The 23,498-nt window shown below is 40.8% G+C and overlaps 1 long non-coding RNA gene across 1 annotated transcript; it reads left to right on the plus strand.

The window, feature by feature from the left end:
* Window positions 1–3,265: 3,265 nt before the first annotated feature.
* On the plus strand, window positions 3,266–22,828 carry LOC108448291. Its single transcript, XR_001864141.1, has 5 exons — window positions 3,266–5,097; window positions 12,511–12,603; window positions 15,432–15,557; window positions 18,683–18,732; window positions 22,015–22,828. It is a non-coding gene; the product is annotated as an uncharacterized LOC108448291 (long non-coding RNA).
* The last annotated feature ends 670 nt before the right edge of the window (window positions 22,829–23,498 follow it).

Raw genomic sequence — 23,498 nt, forward strand, 5'->3', positions numbered from 1 at the left:
GCCACTGCACCCCAAAAATCCCTGTCCCTAAGTATACAAAGGACCAGTTCTACAGAATTAGTAATTGTTAGAAGCATCAGTCAAGGATAAGGCATGAGGTAAGGTCAAGTGGTTCACATGTCTTGAATCAACCCTTACAGCTAAAAGCAGGTCTACAGTAATCTTATGCATGGCTGTAGAAGCCACTCAAGGATGCAATCCTTTAACCCTTCAAAATATAGACTGTATGAAGAAAATACGTGCTAAAATTAGAAAATCTACTCAGAAACATTCAGCCCGTGAACAAAGAGTCATGTTTTCTCACTTCCTAGTAAACAAGGAGAATTAATTGCAAATTACAGCTTTTCTTCACCATTCTGTTAAAGGAGGCATTAGCCTGGTTATCCTCTGCCATCAGCTCCTGGGGCTTCTTCCCATATGCGTCCCCCCCTAGTAAGCCACTTCTCTGTGGTTTTCTGGTGGTGCCAGTCCAGTGCAGATGGCAGATGCCTGTGCAAATGCTATCAGCTGTACCAGTAACCTAAATGTTGCTCCAACCCTCCCAGGCCTCCCCTACCATCTCTCCCCACAAGTTTTCCCCACCATCTCTTGCCCCTCAAGAGGGGAGAGGGTGAACTGTACACAGGTGTTTCCACATGTTTTCAGTCACAGGGCCTCCACTACTGTTCCATCATGAGAGTCATCATCAGAGCTCCTCCAGCCCATGGCTTCTGCCTTTCCTGTTTAGGCTATGCAGTAAACTTAGGTGTTTTGCTGAGAAAATGGAATTACTACCCTTGCAGTTTCTAACAGGCCCACCATCGATTACACAATGAGTGTTGAGGCTAACACTGAAACTCTGCGGTATTTAAAGGTAATGCATGTCACTTTCAGGAACAGATTTTCTCTATTCCTACCAGTTGTTAACAAATATTTGCTGCAGATTGTTCAACCAGTAGAAGAGCAAAGAGTCTCGACACCCTTTTTAAGCAAGGCTTTAGTGCAAGAGGCACATTAGAAATACCTTCTTTGTAGGGTGAAAATTTTTAGATAGTGCTCTGGAGAAAAATTGTTTGAGGGAGTCACCATTCGCAGTATTTGGTGTTACATTATGGTTGGGTCAGTGACCTTTTCAACTTGGCTGGGAATCCACTGAGAAACAGCTGTGGTGTTTTTTCTCTTGAAATGCAAAAAGGACATTCCTTTCCTTAATATCTAGCATTGTTAGCATCACTGCAGTAAACTTCTGGGGGATTTTGTAGAACACTTGGTGTTGGTTTTTAACTGTGAAATGCTGATTTGTTTGTCATTTATAGGGGTTACCCCAGGGTGAGCCAACACAATTCAGTCTTAAGTCACTTTGGTCCTTGTGCCTATAAAAATGTTGCAGACCTTTAAAACTGCAACAGGAAACAGATCACCCAGAGACATATTTTACTCTCAGATGCTAAAGAGGTTTGAGCAGAGGCAACTGATCACAGTATTTGGATACTGCAATTTTTCTGTTCTCATGCTAACTCTGATAAAACAGGTGCTAATGTCAATCACTGATATACCAGGGAAATATCTACTGTTTTCCAGGTTAAAAAGTTAAGAGTGTATGCCAGAGTGAATGGTCAAAACGTGAAACAGAAGAAATGTGAAATAGAGATGAAGTTTCCAGAGTGGGACTGAAGACATCCAGAGATTTAAAGGAATTAAAGAATAAATAATGTAACTGAACTTCTAGCAGTAATGTTTTCAATGGCTAGATTATCATAATACTCAGTGATAAGCAACTTAGCTCTGCGGAAGTCAAAATCTTTTTAGTATTTCCTCCAATGGCAGAAATAGCTTATGACAGGTAATTTGAAAAATCCTCACCAAGACTTCACTGAAATCAGTGATTATCCTATGGACCTGAATGGCAATGCATATTTTATTTGTCACACGGAATGAAAAGATCAGGTCTATGTTGCTTTTAACCACGCCCATGCAGAGACTTTCTCCTTACATACCCCCGTTGCCATATGGCCTGAGGAATACTCACTTGGAATAGTGCCTGAACTCTTTAGAGACAGAGGCAAAGGTGAGTGAAAGCAACCAGAAAGCCTGGAGAGGAGCTCAGGATTGTGGAGCAGTGCTGGGAAATGGAGCTTGCTTTGGGATTGCCTCCCCACTTAACTTTTTAGGTTAGGTGAGTGAGATGCGGAATGGACGGATTACACTGGGAGGGACAAAGCCATTTTATCACTTCACATTTAGGTGAATCAAAATCAAAGAAATTCATAGAAACTCCAGTTGTATGTGTCAGAGGGGAGGAAGCCCAGCTGGACCCATAACATGCAAGTTATTGGTTGCTTCCATTCCTCTCTCACCACTCATATCCTTGCGTATCTCCACATGTGGCCTTGTCTCTTGTTTCTGCATCTCTGACCTCGGTCTCTCAGTTTCTGCGCACACACAGTTCCTCTTTGCAATATAAAACCTCAGTCTCTTTGTACTAAATACTGCCACATGCACAACAATCCTGTGACTTTGTAGGTGTGAAAATGACATCCTTCCCATCAATCCTGTGTGACGTTGTTTATAGGCCCCACAGTCTTTCTCTTGCTGGGGGACTAAGACCTTCCCTCCTGTTTTGAGGAACTGAGCAGGAAATTTCTCATTCTCATGAGAAAACTAGCACCAGAGTCTAAAACTCCATGGGGGGAAGCAAGATAGGGTTTGTCAATGTATCAGAATTGCTTAATTTGTGTTGACTGTTTTTTCTCTTACAGTATTCCTTCAGGAAAAAGGCTGTCACACTATGTTACTTTGTCTGCAGCACTCTATGGGGTGCTTCTTCTAATTCAGGCAATTTCAAAGGAACTGTGAAATAGGGATAAAAATTCTCTTTTTCAAGGAAAAAAAAAAAGCCTCACTAGGAATTATTTTAGAAAACAAGTGACACAACAAGGAGATGAGGTTTGTAAATGACTCGGACATAAATAAGATAGTCCCAGTGAGACAAGTCTGTGAGGAACTTTTGCGGGAGTAAAGCAAGATAGGTGGCTTTGTGGTAGATTAAATTCCTTGGAGACAAAGGCAAACTAATGCAAGTTGGAAGGAAAAATCAGAATGACATATTGCTTGGCTCTAAATTAATCACAGCCATGCAACAAAAAAAGTGTCACAACAGACATCTTAGCCAAACCATATGCTCTGAAAGCAGCAAAATTGTTGGCAAACTGATAGAATGTAGGAGGAAAAAGATAGAAAACAATATTAAAAATAATATAATTATATAAGCCAGTGACATCTTCTCTCTGTTCCTTCCAGGTCAACCACCTTGAATACTGCAGAAATACTAAGAGTCCAGGGAAATACATGAAAAAAATGATTAGAGGAATGGAAGTGTGGTGCGAGCTTTTTATGTAAGGAAAGTGTGGGAAGTGTAGAGATGGTTAGATTAGAGAGGAAAAAGAAGTGACAGCATGACATAAGTGTACAAAATAATTATTTCTGTAAGGAAGATTGCCTTCACCACAAAACAAAAGCATCGGGACATGAAACTGAGTAACAAGACATTTACAAGCAATAAAACAATCCCGTTTATATAATGTTTAATTGATGAGTTAGAAATCTACATGAGCAATGGGAACAGAAAGACTTAGTTGGAAAAGAAAAGAAATAGGAAAGGACCTACATCTGTGTGATCTGAGTCAATACAAAATTATAGTGTTAAGGAGCAATGTACCCCTATGGGCAGGTAAATACTATTACTATCCTTTATGAACCATTTTTCTGGGAAGAATTTGGGCAAACTTTGAAGCAGGGTACTGTGATCAATAACTCACATCTGATCTCACACCGAAAGCATCTGTGTTCTGGCTTTGTGCTGTGGTGGGGACTAGCAAGACCTGCACCATATATAAGCAACATAAGTAAGGCAGTGGAAGGAGCTGAGGTGCCAAGGTGCCATATCTGAGGTTCCCGTGGCACAAACACTTGTGGATGTGATAATGAGACCAGTGCTGTGTAGAGTCTTTGGTCTCAGTGGGCCTGTCCTGTTCAGCATATTTCTTGATAGGAGATCCACACAGCATAAGCAATAGCTTTAGTCTCCAAGATTTTCAGCTCTGCGGTGGCCCATGATTCAACAAGGCATCCAAAAACTTGGAGAAGAGGAGCCACATATGGAAAAGCTGGATGCATGGTAGCCTTATCTAGACTTGGCTGCATGGAGAGTTGTGCGGGTGAAGTACTCTACTGAGAGCAGACATCTGTGGAGATGCATCCACAGAGTTTTCTAAGTGAGTAAGGACAAAAATTTCTAGCAGATGTAGGGCAGCAAGTAATTGTTCAGGATCACTTTACCATGTCTGACATCCTAATATAAACTACACACATTTGTTTATATTAAAAACATAGAAGTATTTCTTGATGATGTGCTGGTGGAATAATTTTATTCAATAATTAGAGATGATGGCTATCTTTTTTCTTGCTCCAGACAGGAAGTTAAACAGTTGCTTGTCACTCTCATCATCTCCTTTTCTAAGTACAGCTGTATGTTAGCTGGAACTACTTGGAATTTTTTTCCTCAGCAAAATGATATTTTGGAAAATGTTTCCATAAAATTTCTGTGTGAAACATGCCAAACTATATGCTTTCTACCTTGGTTCTCCAGGGTATTGCTGTTGTCTAAAGGAGAATAAATCCAACTCCTTGGTGTGACTGAGATGTAGCATTTCATTCTAATTCCAACTCAAATCAGTGAGTATTTCCCATGTTCCCAATAACCACCTGTGCCACATAATGCCTGTTCTCAGAGTAGGCCATTTCATTGTCACTTCAGCATGGAAATCATATTTCAAAAATAATAATTTTTGCCAAAGAAATGAAACAGTATTTCTATGGGCACTATGGACTGCTATCTGTCACAATTTATTGCATGGCTTAATAACAATATTGCACTTTGTCTTGTCTGATCTATTCAAATTGCCGTCTTGCAGAAATGTTTTCTCAAACGTCAGCCTTTCATAACAGAAACTCATGAGTCAGTTGCTCAGCCTTGTGGACAAGTGTGGAGGCCAGTGAGCCTACGGAACAAGGAGAGCCCACTGGTGGGACAGTCCCTAAGAACAGAGATCCTCCCAGGTCAGGGTGATGAAAGAAATTTCCCCCAGAATGCTCTGCTTTGGTATGTTAAAGCACCCCAGTTCTGCTTTCTCGGTTGGCCCGTTGGCCTCCCCGCCCCTCGTTACCTTTTATGTCCCTGCCCAAGAAGCTTCTCCACTCCTTGTTCCCCCATTGGGCCTTGGCCCATCGCCACTTCAGATCATTGGTCCCTGATGCTTGATCCGCTCCTGTATATAAACCTGGACCCTCCATCGTTCTTTCTCTTCGTCCCTGGACTCCTTCATGAGCGTGGCTGCAATAAACCCCTCCCATGGAACTCTATACGAAGATCCTTCCTGCCTCTTTGCTGTCAACCCATTCTAGGGAGCTGTCTGTGTCTCTGCGTGTACACACGTGTGTGAGGGTGTGGTGGACCTGCCAGAGTGGCATCACCTTAGAGACACTTTTAGGAAGGTCGCGGCACCTCACCATCCAGCACCACCAAGCCAGACCACGACAGACAAGCAAGCCCAGAGATGCCTGCATCTGTAGTGGTGATGCAGCTGCTGAATTTGTGAGCATTCATAAAACAGTTGAGATTAGAAAGGACCCTTGGAGATCATGCAGTACAGCCCCAGTACTAAAACAGGGCCTTTGAGAATAGGTTGCCCAGGACCATGACAAGAATTTTTAACAGAGCCTGTTGTGATAGGACAAGGGGTAATTCTTTAAGAGGGCAGGATTAGATAAGACAGAAGGAAGAAAACTCTTGTAATGAGGATGGTTAAACACAGGAAAGGCTTCCCATTGTTGATTATCCTTGGAAACATTCAAGGCCAGGATGGATGAGCAACCTGATGTAGTTGAGAATGTCGCAGCTCATAGCAGGGGCTTGGACTAGTTGAGCTTTAAATGTGCATTTCAACTCAACCCATTCTATGATTCTAAGAGAAGTTTTGAACACCTTCAAGGACAGAAAACTGTTCCAGTGTTTGATAACCTTAGAGCAATAGTTTTTTCTTCTCTTGTATTAGAATCTTCTGCCTCTTGACTTCTCACTGGCCACCACTGATAAGAGTCTGGTTCCATCTCCTTTACTCCCCTCATCAGACTGACGGTGATAAGGCTTCTCCTAAGCTTTTTATTCTCCAGGTTGAACAATCCTAGTTCTCCCAGGCTTTCTTTGTATATCAGGTACTCCAATCCCTTAACCACCTGAGTGACCCTTTGCTGAACTTGCTTCAGCAGCTCTGTGTATCTCTGATCCTAGGGAGCCCAGAACCCAACACAGTTCTCTAGGTACATCTCAGCAGTGTTGAGTAGCAGGGAAGGATCGCATCCCTCAACCTGCTAACAATTATTCTCCTAATGTAGGCCAGAATGCTGCTGGTCTTTTTATGCTAGAAGGATGCATTGGTGGCCCGTGGGCAACATCTGGTCCCCAAGAATTCCCAGGGTCTTTTCTGCACAGCTGCCTTCCAGCTGGCCAGCCCCCAGTGTGTACCAGTACTTGCAACTATTCTTCTTTAGGTGCAGGACTTGAGACTTCCCCCGATGAACTTCATGAGGTTCCTGTTTGTCCATCAAGGTTCCTCTGGATGGTAGCACAGCCCTCTGGTATATCAGCCACTCCTTCCAGTATTATTACAGCTGTCCTGATGTCTAGTGCTTTTCACAAGTCCAGGGGACAAAGGTGAGGAAAGAAGGGTTTTGAGGGACTGATCTGGAAGGCCAAGAAAGGCCTCAGTACCCCACTGTCTAAGAGTTAACATTTGAAATTGCAGGAGAAATCCTGGTGATAATGAAAACTGAGGTGGTTTTACCTTTTCCTCCTACTAGGCCAGAATTTTAGGTTTTCTTTTCAAACGGATGCTCGATTTTTGCTTTTGCCTCCTGTATCTTAAACTGCTTTTGTTTGCAGTTGGAGAGAGGACTTCAATCTACAAGAAAAAGACACTGGGTAAATCCTTTTCATTATTAGGCACCCTTGGCTTTAGTACTGTTGAGCTCAATGGCTTTCTCCCAGGACTTTGCTTAACCTTTATCATTTTCATGGAGGATCTGAAGAATTATTGTCATTCCCATTTGGGTTTCCCACACATTTCTAGTATGCAGGTGAACCACTTAATTGAAAACACCTCCTGTCTCCTAACAATGGAAGTTTTCCTGGCTTGAAAAAAGTTTTCTTCATCCAAAACAAAGCAGACAATTGCTGCAATAGTGCCCACCTTACCAGATTCTTTAATGAATTTGATTAGATTGTAGTGGATAGAGTAACTCTCTGACAAAGCAGAGAGAGCACCAAATTAAAACTTTACTGTGTGAAATAATCCTCAAAAATGTCTAGCTCTCTCCAGGCTCCATTAGCTATCAGATAATCTGGGCAAAAGCTTTGTTTGAAATCAAGAAGAGAGCTGGAGTTCTTACCTCTCTTGCTCTCTCCCTTTCTCGGTCTACACACACAAAGAACAAAGTTTAATAGATAGCATATGCTGTTAGCCAAGCCTTTGTTCCTGCCCCAGCAGAGTCAATGCACTGCCAAATCTCACTCTGTTTCAGTGTGTCTCCCCATTTTTGGCTTGAGTTTCCTTCAGTTTGAAGCAGTCTCATACAAAATTCTGAAGATTCACGGTACATTTAAATGACAAAATTTGAACCATCACTCAGAGATTGCATTTTTCCAATCTGACTTCTTTCAGTGACCAGAATTTGGCTGGTTTGCCTGCAGTCTGATAATGGTGGATTAGAGATGATTGAGACTCCTCTCCATCTCTATGCAAAACCCTAAGCAACTGGAAAGTAACAAGTCTCACAAAATGAGTAAGATGTAGAATGATATGCTTTTGTTTCTTGTTGCTGTTTTTTGTGTTTAGTTTTTTTTAAAACAACATGTCAATGTTGAAGACATTAGACATGTTATCAAGCTTAGGTTATTAAAAGGGGGCCTGCTCTGTGGTCTTAGAAAGGTCTTAGGTATGTGGATAGATATGGTACCCTTCCCTCAATGGCTGGGTAATTCTTTAACCTGACCCCTTCAGGCAAATTTCCCAGGTGAAAAATTCTCTGATTTTTTTATATTTGGCCTGTTACAATTTGTTATTCTCTGTCTTTCTTTTTGAAAAGTCTTTTCCTTTGATTCTCTCTGATTAATTGTTGAATTACACAGGCTTTTAGCTTAATGACTCTTACTAAAGGTCAGATTGATTAAGTCATTATGTATTGATAAATCTTCATGAAATACTGTGAAAATATGAAGGTTAGAGATTATAACCTGGGATGGACAGTTTTCTTTTTATCTCTTCAGTGCAGTCAAGAAACATTTCTGCCAGCTCGGTTTGCTGATGAGCATTTTTTATATCAGATGTTTCCTACCTGGGGGTAAGCAATGCTGCATAGTACAGGCTCTTTGTGAAGTCTGTTCAAGAGCTTTCAAGGCTGAGAAAGGTTTTGCCTTGAATCTGATTAATGGAATATATTTGAAAAGCCTCCAATAAACTTTTATTGTCGTGAACTGTAGCTGGCACATCAAATGGGTGTGAACTTAAACACAGGCATGTCTAACAACTTGGGAAATGCCCTGCTAGAATAGAAGGATCTTGAAATAATGTTAAGGGAACACAGCTGACAGAAGCTGAGAAAAGAAGACAGATTCAAGGTTGGCATAGGTGTCCCATCCGCAAGACATCACATTGCTCTGCAAAATATAACAAATATGAGAGGCTTGAGTAAGGGAATCTCTGCTTACTTTTTGTGTCCTAGACTTCCACTCTCAGCGTGCTCACTTTTATAAAACCTAAAGTACAAGCCAGCCAAGTAAAAGTTACTAACTGTGCCAGTTACTGAGGACTGTATTTTGAAATTCTTATTTCAGCAGTGAACCTGCTCATGTGTCCCCATGAGCTGATGGGTGACATATACTAACTTTCAGCAGGCCCAAGTACTTTGTGAGGCCTGTGACAGATCAGCTGAGCTTGATGATCTCTATTAGGACAGCTCATAACCTCCTGAGCTGAGGTTCTCTCTAGTCTCTCAGAGGAAGGTCTTGGGCCACATAAGCCATTTCTTGCTCTTCTTTCTGGGTGGCCATGGGTAACAGTGCTCTCTCCTTTCACCTTCCCTTTGTAATTGGATTACACTACCTGCTTTGATTTCCCATAGGTGATAGGTCTGTGTACTTCATCAACACAGTGCAGTAGAAACTGCTGCTGCAGCTAGTGAGTCTGCAGCGTTGATCACAGGGCAGCCTTGCATAAGGTGATAGTTCCACACCAAAGAATAAAATTGTGATCCAAAGATAAGGTTGGGTTTTGCTGCAAATTCCTCCCTACCGGAACAGAATCAGATTTGTGGCAGCAGCACTAGCAGCCTCAGAAAGTCAAGCTTCTTTCTCTCCAGGAACCAGATCATGACTAGAATAAGATCCCTTTGTGTGTGGCCCTATGTGAACACCTGATTTTGGGTGCTGTGCTCTGAGTTTTTCCAGCAGAGCAGGAGTCACACCTTTGGTTCTTGGTGGAGAGAGTCAAGGCACATATTATTGTGGCATAAGAATGATTCATTGCCTTTGTACCACAGCGAGCACGTGTGGGGAAACTTAATAAATATCCCCATTCAGCCAAAATAATGGAGAGAATTAAACTGGTTGGCACTTGGATCAAAGCTCATTAGCCTTGCATCTAATGCTTGACAACCAGAGATGATATCAGAAAGGGGGTTTTCTTATGCCATTTTCTGCATGTGTTGCAGGGATTGTTCATGTGTAATGAGATCATATCTTAGTAAAGAATGAGAAATAGCATTTTTGCCGGTTGTCAAAACCCATCTGAACATAAAGTTTATTTAAACAAATTTTTTTGCTATGAGCTCATATGAAATCTCAGCAAGTTTATCCATCTCTAATTTAGTTATATGGTCATTACATGGAAAATCCACTTCAGATAAAGCAAAGCATTTTCATCCTTCAGTTACACAAGTATCAGGTCACAGCAATTACGTGCAAATGTCAGATACCTCTTATGCCACTGCAGTCGTAACGTGTGTGTTCTGCACAAATAATGAACAGCTCATTCTGCACAACAATGTAATAGATGTGGCATTGCATCAATGGGATGAAGGAGGTGGACAAGCCTAGAAAATGAGCTGACACTCTACAAAGTCTTTGTCAGAGTGCTCCCATTCTGATAAACATCCCAAATGACTCCTTCCCCTGGGTGACTTTCACAAGCAGCAAAAGAAACAGCATAACAGAGTACCCAATGTAAACCTCCTGCAGTGTGTTTGACTGTCTCCACCTCACTGATCTTCAGTCTTTTTCTGTGGATTCCCAGCACAGTCCTGTGACAAGATGGAGTGAGTGAGCCACACCCGCTACAGCATTTTATCTATCAAGCCTTTCCTTTCCAGCCTTGCAGCCAAACCACTTATACACACCTTATCACTTTCCTTTTCAGCAACTGCAGTCTTCCTCACAGGACCTCTTTCTCCCTTTGCTGGGCCAGTGGGATGTTTCTGCCAAAGCCATCTTTCTTATTCTGGCTGTGGGAACTGCTTCTCTGGATGTTGGCCTTTTTTGCTAGTGATCTCTAAAGAGGTCTGATATCCTACTCTTGAAGAGGTGCTGTGCAGCTCTTCTTGCTGAATCTAACTTTTTTCTCTACCCCTTTAGTTCCACTCAGTCATGCTGGCTACCTCCCTTGTTTCACAAAAGCATCCATCCCCTCTTTCTCTGTCCTCACCAAAGCTGCTCCTACAAGCACCTCCTTCTGGCACTTTTGGCAGTCAAGGCTGTGAATAAAACAAAAGAACCATCCAAATGCCTTGCCATTGCTATTCTTGTTATTGTCACCTTCGTGATTTCTCTTTCCCATCTAGTCTGCATGTCTGTGGCCTTCACTTGCTGTATATATGCTAGACATATTCATTTACCTGAGAACACAGAAAATATTCTCCAGTCTGCTGCATTCACTGACCAAAGACTCCTACAGGAGAATTCCTACAATATTCTCCTATGAGCTCCAGCATTTGGCAAGCATTTTGTTTATGGTGGGACACAAAAAGATACATGCAGGAGGTTCTTTTAAACTATTATATTAAAATCATGTTGGCTGAAAAGCCAAAGAGAATTGTAAAAAAGGCAAATACAAAGAAAATCCACTGTTATAGTGGTGGATCAGAAAATATCTTCCTTTCTATCCATAAAAATAAATCTAGACTTTTTTTCTGGAGCAATTTTAAAAAGCAAATATGGGCAAATAAGTATTGCCATCTGGATCCACTACGTAATTATGTGGAACTCCAGTAAAGATGGGTCTTTGACAGAAGAATTTGACAGTGAAAATGCCAACTGACCGTTGTGAAACCAGTATGTTCACAATTCTATCAGTATTTGACTGCAGCCCTTTTTGGAAAAAAAGCACAAGCTGTGCCAGACAGAAAGTGAGGGAACAGTGAGCTGCTCTTTGCAGCCACAGTGGAAGCCCATGTTCTCAATATGCTGACCATAATCAAGGCCATCAGTCACTTCTCTAATGTATTCTTCCTGGGTCCAGCCACATCCATATTTACCAGATCAATCAAAATCTCCCTTTTGTTTCCTTTTTTCCCCTTCAGTGGCGTGAAGAAAACAAAACAAAAAAGCAGCCAAAATCTAACAATTTATAAGATGAATTTTTATTCACTCCACATGATGAGATCACTCTGAGAGACCTGTTCCAGTCTCCTGGCTGAAGATCCTGAGGGACAGGTGGGCTCAGGCCCTTTATAATTCAGTTCATTCATTCATCACTGTAAAATGCATCCATTTCAGCAATGCTCTCTTTGTGTGTGTTTGTACCTGTAGTAAGTGTGTGATCTATCTCACCTTCTTTAAGGTTAGTGTGCCTAATCCACAGGCCTGTCTAAAACTCGATACCGGCAAAGAACCTAAGGAGATTAGGAGAACTCCAGAGCAAGAAGGGCATGGAATCCTGTGTTACAGTCACAGCACGCATTCCAAGAAGGCCATCATCACACAAGGACTGAAGCTCAGTGGACATGCTGTAAAAAGGGCGTTGTGTGCTGGAACATGGACAGTCTCTCTCCCTAAACAGGAGAACAGACCCCCCTGAGGAGGTGGCAATAACACAGCCTTTCCAGAACACTTCTTCCCTTTCCAACATCAGTCTTATATTAATTCAGGAAACCTCCTAGATCCTTATCTAAATAGACATCCACAAACCTGACCACTGTCACAGGGCCAGGTTCCTTGGAAGCATCATGACCATGAATCTGAGCCCTTACCTGACCCACACATTATTACGAGTTCTCACATTTAAGGCGTGAAATAAAAATATTCCCCAAAATATTTGCAGCAACATAAAAAACATATTGCTATAGCCCTTTTCATATGTGAATACATACTTAAATACTTCTCATCCTTTAATTACATATACTGAAACTAATTTTCCATTTCAGACCCTCAGGCTTTTCAAACCAGCCCTGCTACTCTATGTTGTCTCTTCCCAAGCCACCTTTTTTGGTACCTGATCATCTTCTGGGTGGTCTTAGGTAAGCTGCTCTTTCTTTGTATCAATTTGCTTCTGCAACTCTACGTTAGACAAATATTATTTACCAGATTCACTGTGTTTCTTTTTCTCAAAGCATGGAAGACATGCAAAGGGCTATGTAAAAATTAAATGCCACTGCCTTTATACAAGCTGTATTGTTCAAACTCTGTTATCAGAGCTAATTTTTGAGGGACTATCAGAACAGAACCTAAACCTTTTCAAATACCTTCAGATTATTTCTATTTTTGTGCAACACACTTTTTTTGCCCCCATTAGCAGCAAGTTCTAAAACAGAGCTAGCTATCTACTTGTTGGCGATTGGCAGGAGCTCAGCATTCCAATGTAAAGTGATCTTTTTTTTGTCTGCCAATAATGCAATATTAACAAATTTGTCTTGATATTTATCTGTTGTTATGTCTGTTGTTAGTCTGTACGAAGAAAACAAAACTTGGAACATTGCAGCAACCATTGTTTCAAGATATCTGATATGGCACTGAAGACTTCCCTTCAGGGATTACCAGTTTCATGGCAATGCAGAATTATACAATGTAAGAAGCTCTTTTGCATGTTTTCCATCACTGGCCATTTCAAAATGCATCTTCTTTCATGGTCTCAAGAGCTCAAATTTCATTTCTGCTGATTGAAAACCCAGCTTTGTCATGTTATTTCTGGCAGGTTTAACATTAAATGAAGGACTAGCTGAACCAGCTGAGTAGAAATCCATATCATATCTAATATTCAAATTTTCACAGGAAGAGTATTTGGGGGTTGCCTTATAGTAATACAGTATCGAGTTTCCACATATCAGTGCTGGACAAAAAGCATGAAGAATGTCATGGTTTGTCAAACCACATTCTAAGTGCTAAGAAGGACTCCAGAAGAGTTATGAATGGCCAGTTAAGTCTTAGGTTAGGCTAGAAGGAAGCTGACTAAAATGAGCCATGAATTTTCACAGTCAAATGACACACAATTTATCTGAGAAAATATCCTACAATACTTTTCTCAATTTTATGTTGGACAATAAACTATACTTTTTCTAAAAATGCAAACTAGCAATTGTCAGATAATTGACAGTCAAGATCGTACCCAAGATAACTATAAACCAGGCTTAGTTGAAGGCAGTGGCTTTATAGAAAATTCTTGAACTAGGACTTCAGAGTTCAATGTTCTTCTAAAATATCCAATTCCTCTCTTTGAGAGTAACTACAGCTCTCTTTCTCGCCTTCTTACTTTACTGCCAAGCACTTGTTTGTGGCAGGATCCTGCATGGCTCACAAAAACAATCAGAGTGAGAAGAAAAGCACACAAAGGGAAAGGGTGGCAGAGCATCAATTTATTAGTTACAACTGGATCAGATCAGTGAGCTGGAACTGAAAAGAAATGGTGATTTTTATCCAGATTGATGACTATTTTGATTGTAGTATTGATGATCAGCAGAGACTTAGTAATCATTGTAACAGATGTGGCCTCCCCAGTGCTGCACAAAGAAGACCTCTTGCCTAACAGGAATAGTAATTATTGCCTGTTTTTAAACACCTCCAGCCTGCAATTGAGTTGTCACAGTCTCCCAGCCACTGCTCCAGGCACTGCAGATGGTACCAGTTGACACACTTTGGGCACATCATTACGAGCATGAGTAAACCACATGATTTTAGCTACTTTCCACTACACTAATGCATGACAGGGAGTCAAAGAGACATGCCTTTCAGGAAGAAATATGGGCTCCATGGAGCTGCAATGTGATTGAGGAGAATGTTCAAGTGAGAACACGTCTGAAAGAAATTGCTAGCATGCAGTACAGCAGGGAACAATCAGCTTCTGTAACAAAACACTTGTTTCCAGCCTGAAGTATCCAAATTGTTTTTATATGAGACCCAAGTCAATACTGTGGAAGACCTTTTCTGTTTATTTTCAGTCCTTCATCTATTGGATTTGCTGAAGAACATTGCTTAAGTTGAGAGTGAATGCATTAACAAATACGTCTAGCAGCCCATTACAAATTATTTGTGTGCCAGGGGAATAATAGGTTTGTGCAGCTGAGAAAAAGAAAACAATTGCAAATGTTCACTTGGAATTTACAACACTTTGGGTTTAGATAATTCACTTTGAGGCAATTGGTTTCCTAAGTCTGACGGTAACATAAATCACAGCTTGAAGCTCACTGCAAGTAAAATTTAGTCCATCTACTGAGAAATAGCAAATACAGTAAGTGTGATAGCATACAATCTTTGAAAACAACACCTTCAAAGTAATTTATGGTAGTGAGAAATTAACACTTGGTGCTGAATGTCTGACAGCAGCCATGCAAGTCTGCATAAAGAGAAGCTGAAAGTAAGAAGGACTCCGTGAAAGTGTACTTCACCTTACTCTCTGTTCGCAAACTATTTGTAAGCCATATCAAATTGAGCCATTTATTCAAAATTGCTTACACTACTTCTGGGAAATTGTTCTGGTTTTCTACAAACTTTGTATGAACAGTTTACTGCAAAAGAAATAAAAGATATCAAAATGTGAAAAATGCACTGTGCTACTTGTTTACACTTAACACTTGTTGAAGAAATGATAGCTTGACAAAAACTTCTGACTCCAGATCCTGACATTACTGTGTTATAAATAATATGCAGATAAACCAGGCACATGCATTTTGGAGTTTCTGTGAACTGAAGTATTCAAATGGAAGCAACAAACAAAGCTCTTACACCTGTACATATCTTAATTTATATTCAATTTCTTGCAAGTTTTTCAGTGTACAAAATTAGAAGTAGTGCTTGTAACTGGTAAGATATGAAAGGACGGCTTCGGTGGATTGATGCCGCGTTTATTCCACAGGGTCCCTTGTGGAGACGCTTAGGCAGCTCTCTGCCAGCACCCACGGGTGCACAGGATCTCACCTTCGCAGGCAGTCGTGAGCAGCCACTCACACACACAGTCTAAGCACGAACTGGAGACGAACAGGTGAGAGAGGTTCTCTGCCTGCGATTCCAAGGCATTTAACGAAACCAACACACTCGAAGGAGGGAGGGACAAAGAACCAAGAACAAGATGCATGTGTGGTTTTATCCTGAAGGGTCCTGGGACGGGCAAAGCATCAGAAGCCAATGGTCTGAGGGCTAGGGGGCAGAGGCAAGGGTGAGTGACATAACAGGAGCCAGTGGGAGAAGGGATGGGAGGGGGAGAGGGTCAGTAACCAGTGGAATCTTGGTAAAGGGAGAACTTTCTAGCACAGAGGTTTATGGAGAGACCACTTGCAAAGCAGCGTGGAGGGTGTAAAGTGGACTTTGCCGCCACAACAATGAGATTTCAGAGGTTTAAAAAAAAAGGAAAGTGAACTTGGAAAGGCAAGGACCTTGGCCAAGTTAGCCATCAACTCTGTGTGCCAATTCCTGCTTTCCTGGTTTTATCCTGTTTTCACTCCTCTTTGGGTCAGTCAGTGTGACTAATAGACTCCCTTGATACCTCCATGCCATCTACATATGAAAATGCATGGCCTACTAGAATTTCATGAAAACTCAAGGAGACCTGTAAGAAGTACTACAAAAAACATTGTGTCATGTTTTATGTTGCCTTTCATGCTAACTAATCTAATGTAAATTAAAAGAATTTCCTGTATATAAAATCTGTGTTGGATTAGTTTATCAAACAAATTGGTTAAAAAAATGGAAGGAAGTAGAAAATCAGTATAATTGGTATACACATGAATTAGCCACTGTATTACTGAGAAAACAGAGAAAACCCTAAGACAGACAAAGTACCTCTATGATTAAATTTGACCCCTTTTTTTCACACACCAGCTTCAAGCTTCAGATTCTGCTTTCCAGCTGGAGTGTAAGAGATCTCTGAGTCAAAGAATCTGCTCAGGACCAGGGTCCAAGTCTCCTGTCAGTCAGGAGTCCATGCCTTGGGCCACTGGGGACCTCACCTTTTCTGTTGCAATTGTTCTGCTCTGTATCAAGAGCTATTTGCTCATGTATAAGTAGACTTACTTTGGTTGAGTGCCCTAACTGCTGCATCACTGATAGTGGGAGCTTCTTTCAGAACAGACATTCAAAGAACAGTTAAACAAAATGGCTTTTCTACTCTCACAATATTCTCATTAATTTTACTTCAATGTATAACATACAGCACAATTTAGGTTAAATCTAATTAAATCCTGGTACATATATTCAGACTTCTTGACTTTCATATTAAAAATCACAGATTAGATAAAATAACCTTATGGATATAAAAATCAACATAATGTCACAGTATTGTGTTACTGCTGTATTCAGTTCCAAAACATACAGTTTTAAGTAGTCAAATCCTATAAGACAAGATAGAATTTACTCTGTAAGGGCTTGGAAAGTGTAGTGCCTTTGACATGAAATGCTTTAGGTGAAAAAAAACCCCTCCTGGCCTTCTTTAAACAAAAAACAACACTGACCTTCCAAAATCTGAGTTTCTACATCATCAACAAAGATTCTTAGTTCCCCATTATTTCATAGTTTTAATGTTACATTCTCTTAAATTGGGAAAAAAATGCTCAGATGACCACAGTAACATAAATACTTGACAGTTAGCGTCAGATTTCTGATTATTTTGAATTTCATACTTATGCATGGCAAACTGTTCTCCATTTCTTCAGATACAAGATATCCCTCAAAGATGTTGGTTACAACTTGCTTTGAAATAGACTGTGGTCAGCAGCACATGACCTTGACATGAAGGAGCTGGGCATCTAGAAACACCTGTGGAAATATTGCAAGCTTTTGTGTTTGACCAAAGAGACTATCACACTATGATTCCTGCCTGTTTTACACTCATTAGAGAGTCAGCCATCTCAGGTCCTACTCAGTATTTCAATGTTTCAGATTTTCTGTTTGAGTTCAAACATTTAATTGTAATGGGTGACCATTTCACAGTAGAATGTTCTGTCAGTGACGCCAGAAAGTTGAGATGAAATTCAAGCAAGAGTTTTCCACTTTTTAGTCACTACCTCAAAATGAGACTGAAACTTCCTGAAGAGATTAAACAGATCTTTGAAAATTTTACCACTTCATTTCATTGTTTTATGTCTTGGCATTTGCTGGTCATAAACAGGAGTAGCTGTGGTATGAAATGGGCTATATATTTTAAGGTTTATGGCACTGCTTCTGAATCCAAAGAAACATTTCCTGAATTCAGGTAACTTTTTCTTCCCTGTGTTGTAATCTGACCTGTCTTTAATCACATCATTTACAGGTTTACTGTGTTCAAAGCCTTTGCTGTTCTTTAACATCTCCCATTTGTTGAATCAAGCTTTGATGATTTTGGTTAAAAAGATCCAAATTATTTCAAATTCCAAGACTATTAAGGTATTACATTTTTTGAAAACTACCAGACTGGTTTGGGTGCTGTGTTATAAAGCTGAAAACTGGGATCTGAGCCACTTTGAAATTTTATTCACTGTCCATAGTGAAATCCAGCTCTCACATGTTCCTGCTTTGAGGTCTGATTTTACAAAAAAAAACCCCCAAACAACAAAAAAACCCAAAACAAAACCAATCAAACAAAAAAATCAACAAAAACCAACCAAACAAAAAAACCAAAGAAGAAAAAAAAACCCACCCTAACCAAACAAAAAAAAAAAAAAACCAACGAAAATCAGGTCTCTTCTCCTCATGTAGTGAGTAATACATAGATTTTTTTTAAATTCTCTTCAGTCTTGCTGAATATGATATACATTCATACTGATATGAAAGGAGGTTATCCAGGACCTCCATTTGAATTTGCAGTGGGAATTTTAGTTAGTCTACAGTTAATTACTCAAGTTGATAGCAGGGTTTTGTCTCAGTCAGTCTCTGCATGTGATAGATCACTGTGAGACCCATAATGATCACAAGTTCCTAAACCTCCGGTTCACACTCCAGTAGAAAGTCCATTTCTTTCAAAATATGAAGAACAAACAATGTTTCCTTACAGTTCATGTGGAAAAAAATCTAGCAGTTTTTATCCATATGTGTGCCTTTTTTGAATCCCACTATATCCATCATTTTAAAAGATTTTGCTTCTTGGCAAATAGTTTATCCATGTCTGTGTATCTGGATAATCCTATCTTTTCACAGGCCTAGAGGATACACTTTCCTGAACTACACACCTGTTCCTTCACACTCAGGTAAGACAATATGTGGAAATTCAGAATGATAAGTAATGGAATGGTTTTGTATGAAATGTGAGTTTTAAGTTCTGTATTTTATTTTGCCAAGCAGCCCTGACACAAAAACATCACAGCAGGAAAGACAGGAACTACGGTTTCCATTTTCCAGCTTTTTGTAGCAGCCATAAATCTCAGTATGATACTGAAGTCACTTTACATTTCAGGTGGGAATTTAGTACTAGTTTTTTAATATCCTTTTGTCCATACTGCATATTCTATGATTGCAGGAACTTTGTCACAGATGCACTCAGGTAATTAGGCAGTGTTGAAAGACTTCCCTGAAAGCACTAGTTAAGCAAAAAGCTCTGTCCTCCTGTAGTTAAAAACAGGGTGCAGCACAATCTTCACAGAGATTTGGTGCAAGAACAAGCTGGGGAGGTTGGATCTCTTGAGCCAGAGGCTCAGCTCCTCAGAGGTCTTCCTGCGAAGAGATATGACTAAACCAGACAGATTCAAAGAATTGGAAGAGTTGAAAGGAGAGAGAGGGTGGGGGGCAGGGGAGGAAATTTCTTGAAAATAAGCCTGAAATCTTCACTCAAAATAGAAAACGCTTCCCAGAAAGTTCATTTTTTCAGCAATGCAACATTGTAAAATGAGAATTGACTTTTGTTCAGAAGGAAAAGGAAACGTTTTCTAAGCTGACAAGGAGTCCGTGTAGATACACTATCTATCTCGATTGAAGTAGCTGGGTTACGAAGGGGTCAGGCCACAAAGAAACTCAGACAAATTTGATGCTTCAGACAGATTTATCGACCTACAACAGTGTTTAAGTTCAGGACCACAGTGAGCAGTTCACACCCTGTACTCTCCAAAATTGCCAGATCCTGACTTCTTGGAAAAGAGAGTCTTTTGAATAGAACAGAGATCCTGTCATTCTCTGAAAAGCAGAGTGGCTCCATTTTGGAAAGTTCATAGTAATTTTCTTTGGTATTTCATGGTATTAATGTGCAAATAATTGTACAGTCCTGAGATGGATGGGTTTTCAGGAGTGACTTGGGCAGGGCTCCAGGTAAAGATCTCATGATTAGGCTCACAGTGCATAGAGGAAAAAGTTGTTTGGCAAGAACAATGTTTCATCTTTTAGCTAGCTGCTTGGTCACTTTAATCATTGTTCTCTATTTAAAGAAAAATAAATTTGCTGTCTCATGACTGATGTTGTTTCTAGGACCTGCTGAGCTTTTTTAGTGCACATTGAAGAGGGAGACTAGTACATGACATATTTCTGGATCAAAGTTCCTCACTACCAGTTTTGGGTTTCACATCAGTCCATTTCAAGTCTTCTATGCTGATGTAACACCTTGTGTCCTGCATTTGATAGCATACTACAAACATGTTTCTGAGAGAAAACTGGGGAGGGGGGGGGCTAAAAAAAATGAGAGAACATGGGGACGTATGGAAGCTGCATACCGTCCTGTGGTAGGAGCTTGCTGTCATGCTGCTTCCCTGCCAGCCAGCATCACTTAGCAGAAAGCTAAAGGATGAAGCCTGAGAGGCTCCCACCTCATCCTCTCTCACAGGCCATGGAAGCTCTTGATCTGTTGAGAAAGAATGTTTTCCTGTTCAAGGGACTCTAGCTTCTGCCCTCTGGGGAAGCTGAAATAGATTTGTGGGCAATGGTCAGTGCCTTGTGGTGCCTAGTGGGACACTATTTATGAAGTGTCTGCTTTAATGAGCAGACCCAGGAATCTGCTCTTCTGTTAATAAACAGTTAATGGATTAGTCTATTCAGAACAACTTAAGCAGGCAGAAGAGGCTGTGAACTGTAACTTTGCAGTATACAAGACTAAAATATCTAGAATATCAGCACATGGGATATGGCTAGTTTGTGGGTACAGACATTTGACTGAGTTGCGCAGTAAAGACAAACTGCATGAAGAGAGCATCAGAACAACCCCCACTAACTGCCAGTGTGTGGGTTTTCATCCACAGTGAAAGACAGATAATTGCAGGTTGCTTATCTTTCAGTAGAAGAGCAGCATGCCTCCCTAGTGTATGAAGAGTAAGAGCTAGTAACACAAGCAATTACAGATGGTCGGTAGATGTGTTGAAAGTTCACCTTCTAATTCACACTGAATGACTCATTCATGTGCCTACACCAAGTGTTTTTAGCAAAAGCCCTTCAGCTTTCTTTAGCTCATCTGTTCCAGTTCTGCTAGTGTTAAAGGCTGTTTCCCATATTAAAGGTTCAGCTGCTGTAGAGTTTCACTGTTGTAGCCCTCAGCAGTGTCAGAGTGGAGTCGGCTCCAGTGATGCCATTCTGAGACCCTGGGGGAATGGCCTGTAAGTGTATTTAGTAATTTTTAATTCTCTCACCTTTCCCTTTTTATAAAATACTCTCTTTACCTTTTTTACAACTTTCTCCTACTGATTCCTTCCTTCTTTTCTTAAGGAAGAAAATGAACAATCCTTGCACTTTATGTCCTGATGGAAAACCTTGGAGCAACCTTCTAATGAACTTTACTCTTGCAAACTGAACTGAACTATTTCCTGGCATACTGACATGAGTGTTGAAACTACCATACTATGATTAGACAGCATTAACTGCTTAAATGGCATCCAAGATACAGTTGCTGTTAGAAATATAACACTGGAAATGATGTTAACACAGCATCAGAACACAAACCCATGTCTCCTTGATTAGTTTTCAGGCACTGTCACCTGAAATATGGACCATATCACATACCATCTATTTCCAAATCTAACTACCAGCTGTTGCTGAAAGTTTGCTTAGGTACCAAACAATATTTTATCCTTTAGAAGAGATTCAATAAGCAAAAAGTAATGGAAAAGGGAAATCACAAGTGATCTGCCCATTCCACCTGGATCCAATTGTATCTAATCAGTTGTTTTGGGTGGAAATTGCTGAGTTATGGGCATTTGGTATGAGATGACTAATGCCCTTTAGGTAGACTCAAGTTCTGACTCTGGGAAAGGGATCTGTTGAAGTAAGATCTGACATTTTGCCCTAGAAGTGTAAAGGAGTTTTTGAAATTACAAATGCTTTTATTTGAAATGTTCTCAGCTTCCTCAGAACAGATGGGTCTCACTAAGAACAGAGCCAAAGCAGGCTGCTGGTGTAAGTCATCTTTTTTTAATACCAATCCAGGTGACTTTTCATTTTCCCTTCACTCACCAAGTTTTCTGTCAGCCAGCATGGTTTCTGCAGTTGCTTGGTGTGTCTGTAGACAGTGGAGTGACTGGGAGTAACTGAGTGAGCCTTATCCGTATTCTAATTTACAGACAATATCCTTTTGAACACATGAACTCCAGCAGGAGTCAAAGAGAAGCCCAAGAAATGTTTTCAGTGGAAGAGCTTTCACAAATTCACGGTTTCGTACTCAGTCTCGGTCCTTACCAGCTGTGATTTCAGGAGCCGGAGAAGAGCGTGACAGCAGGAGGGCAAAGCTGCTGACCGTCCACTACATTTTCCACTACAACCAGAGTGAAAGACAAGAGATGAAACAAGCTTTGCTTCACTAAGTATGTAGCTCAAATAAAAACTCTACCAGGACACTGAAAGCAACAGTATCCAATGCTGAGTGAAACTTCAAAGGTTTTCTTGTGCAGCCTGACTGCTTTTCTATTGTGCGGCCAAATTGTAAGTATCTCTTGAGCATAGAGAATAGGCTGGAAATTGCATGCATACAATCCTACCTCTATAAGGCTTCTACTTTCTGTTGCAAATGGAATCATCACAGTAATATCCTTGTGTGTCTGGGTTTCCAATTTCAGTCATAGCTACTTTTAAGAAAAAGATAAGTACAATCGATTTATTTTTTAACTCCTCTCTCTCCCACTACCTTCCCCTAAAAGAATTTGCTTGGAGCTTTGTGAAAATCATTATGCTTTTACGTTTGTTCTAGTCATTCATGCCTAGGGAATAGAATACTTCATCATAGGCCAGACCCCAATTTTGCTAGAGTTCATGCTCTGTCTGCCGTAACTGCCAATGACTGGGTCTACATGCTGTACATTGGCTCTTCACAGAAGTCAGAGTACTCTCTTCCTGCCTTTTGAAGGCTTTTCAGGCACCATGAACATTAGCCTTGTGACATCTGAGCCTTATTCATGCTCTCTGCCGTAACTGCCAATGACTGGGTCTACATGCTGTACATTGGCTCTTCACAGAAGTCAGAGTACTCTCTTCCTGCCTTTTGAAGGCTTTTCAGGCACCATGAACATTAGCCTTGTGACATCTGAGCCTTATGATATGTTATTTTAGCAAATGTTTTTCAAGGGCTTTAAATTCCTCGGGGCTGTACATCCCATCTGTAGTCACACATCTTCTTTTTACATCCTGACCCCTGTTCCCGCTTCTGCCTGCTGGTTGCCACTTCCTGCAGCAACTGGAAGTTACCGGCCCCTCTTTTCGTTCCGATCCAACAAGCTGATACCATTAAATAACCTCAACATTTCAGGCCATGCAAGCTGGATTAGCACAAGCCTTGTGCCAAGTGCCATGCACATTGGTGTTACTGTGGGCAGAGCTGATCCTGCAGCCTGGCCAGCTGCTCTGAGAATGGGAGGAGAAGGGGGGATCGAGGGTCTGCTGCCCCCCTTGAGCACAGCCTCCGGCTCTTCCCATGCTGTCTGGGGAGGGGTGTCTGGCTTCAAATATTAGCCTCTGTTCAAACACCTAGCATATGTGGACTTGTGTAGGGGAGGGCTAAATAACGAACAAATTATGCCTTCTCCAGTTTCATTTCTACTAATATCCTTTCACA

The sequence above is a fragment of the Corvus brachyrhynchos genome, unplaced genomic scaffold (assembly GCF_000691975.1).
Source record: "Corvus brachyrhynchos isolate BGI_N302 unplaced genomic scaffold, ASM69197v1 scaffold467, whole genome shotgun sequence".
Lineage (NCBI taxonomy): Eukaryota > Metazoa > Chordata > Aves > Passeriformes > Corvidae > Corvus > Corvus brachyrhynchos.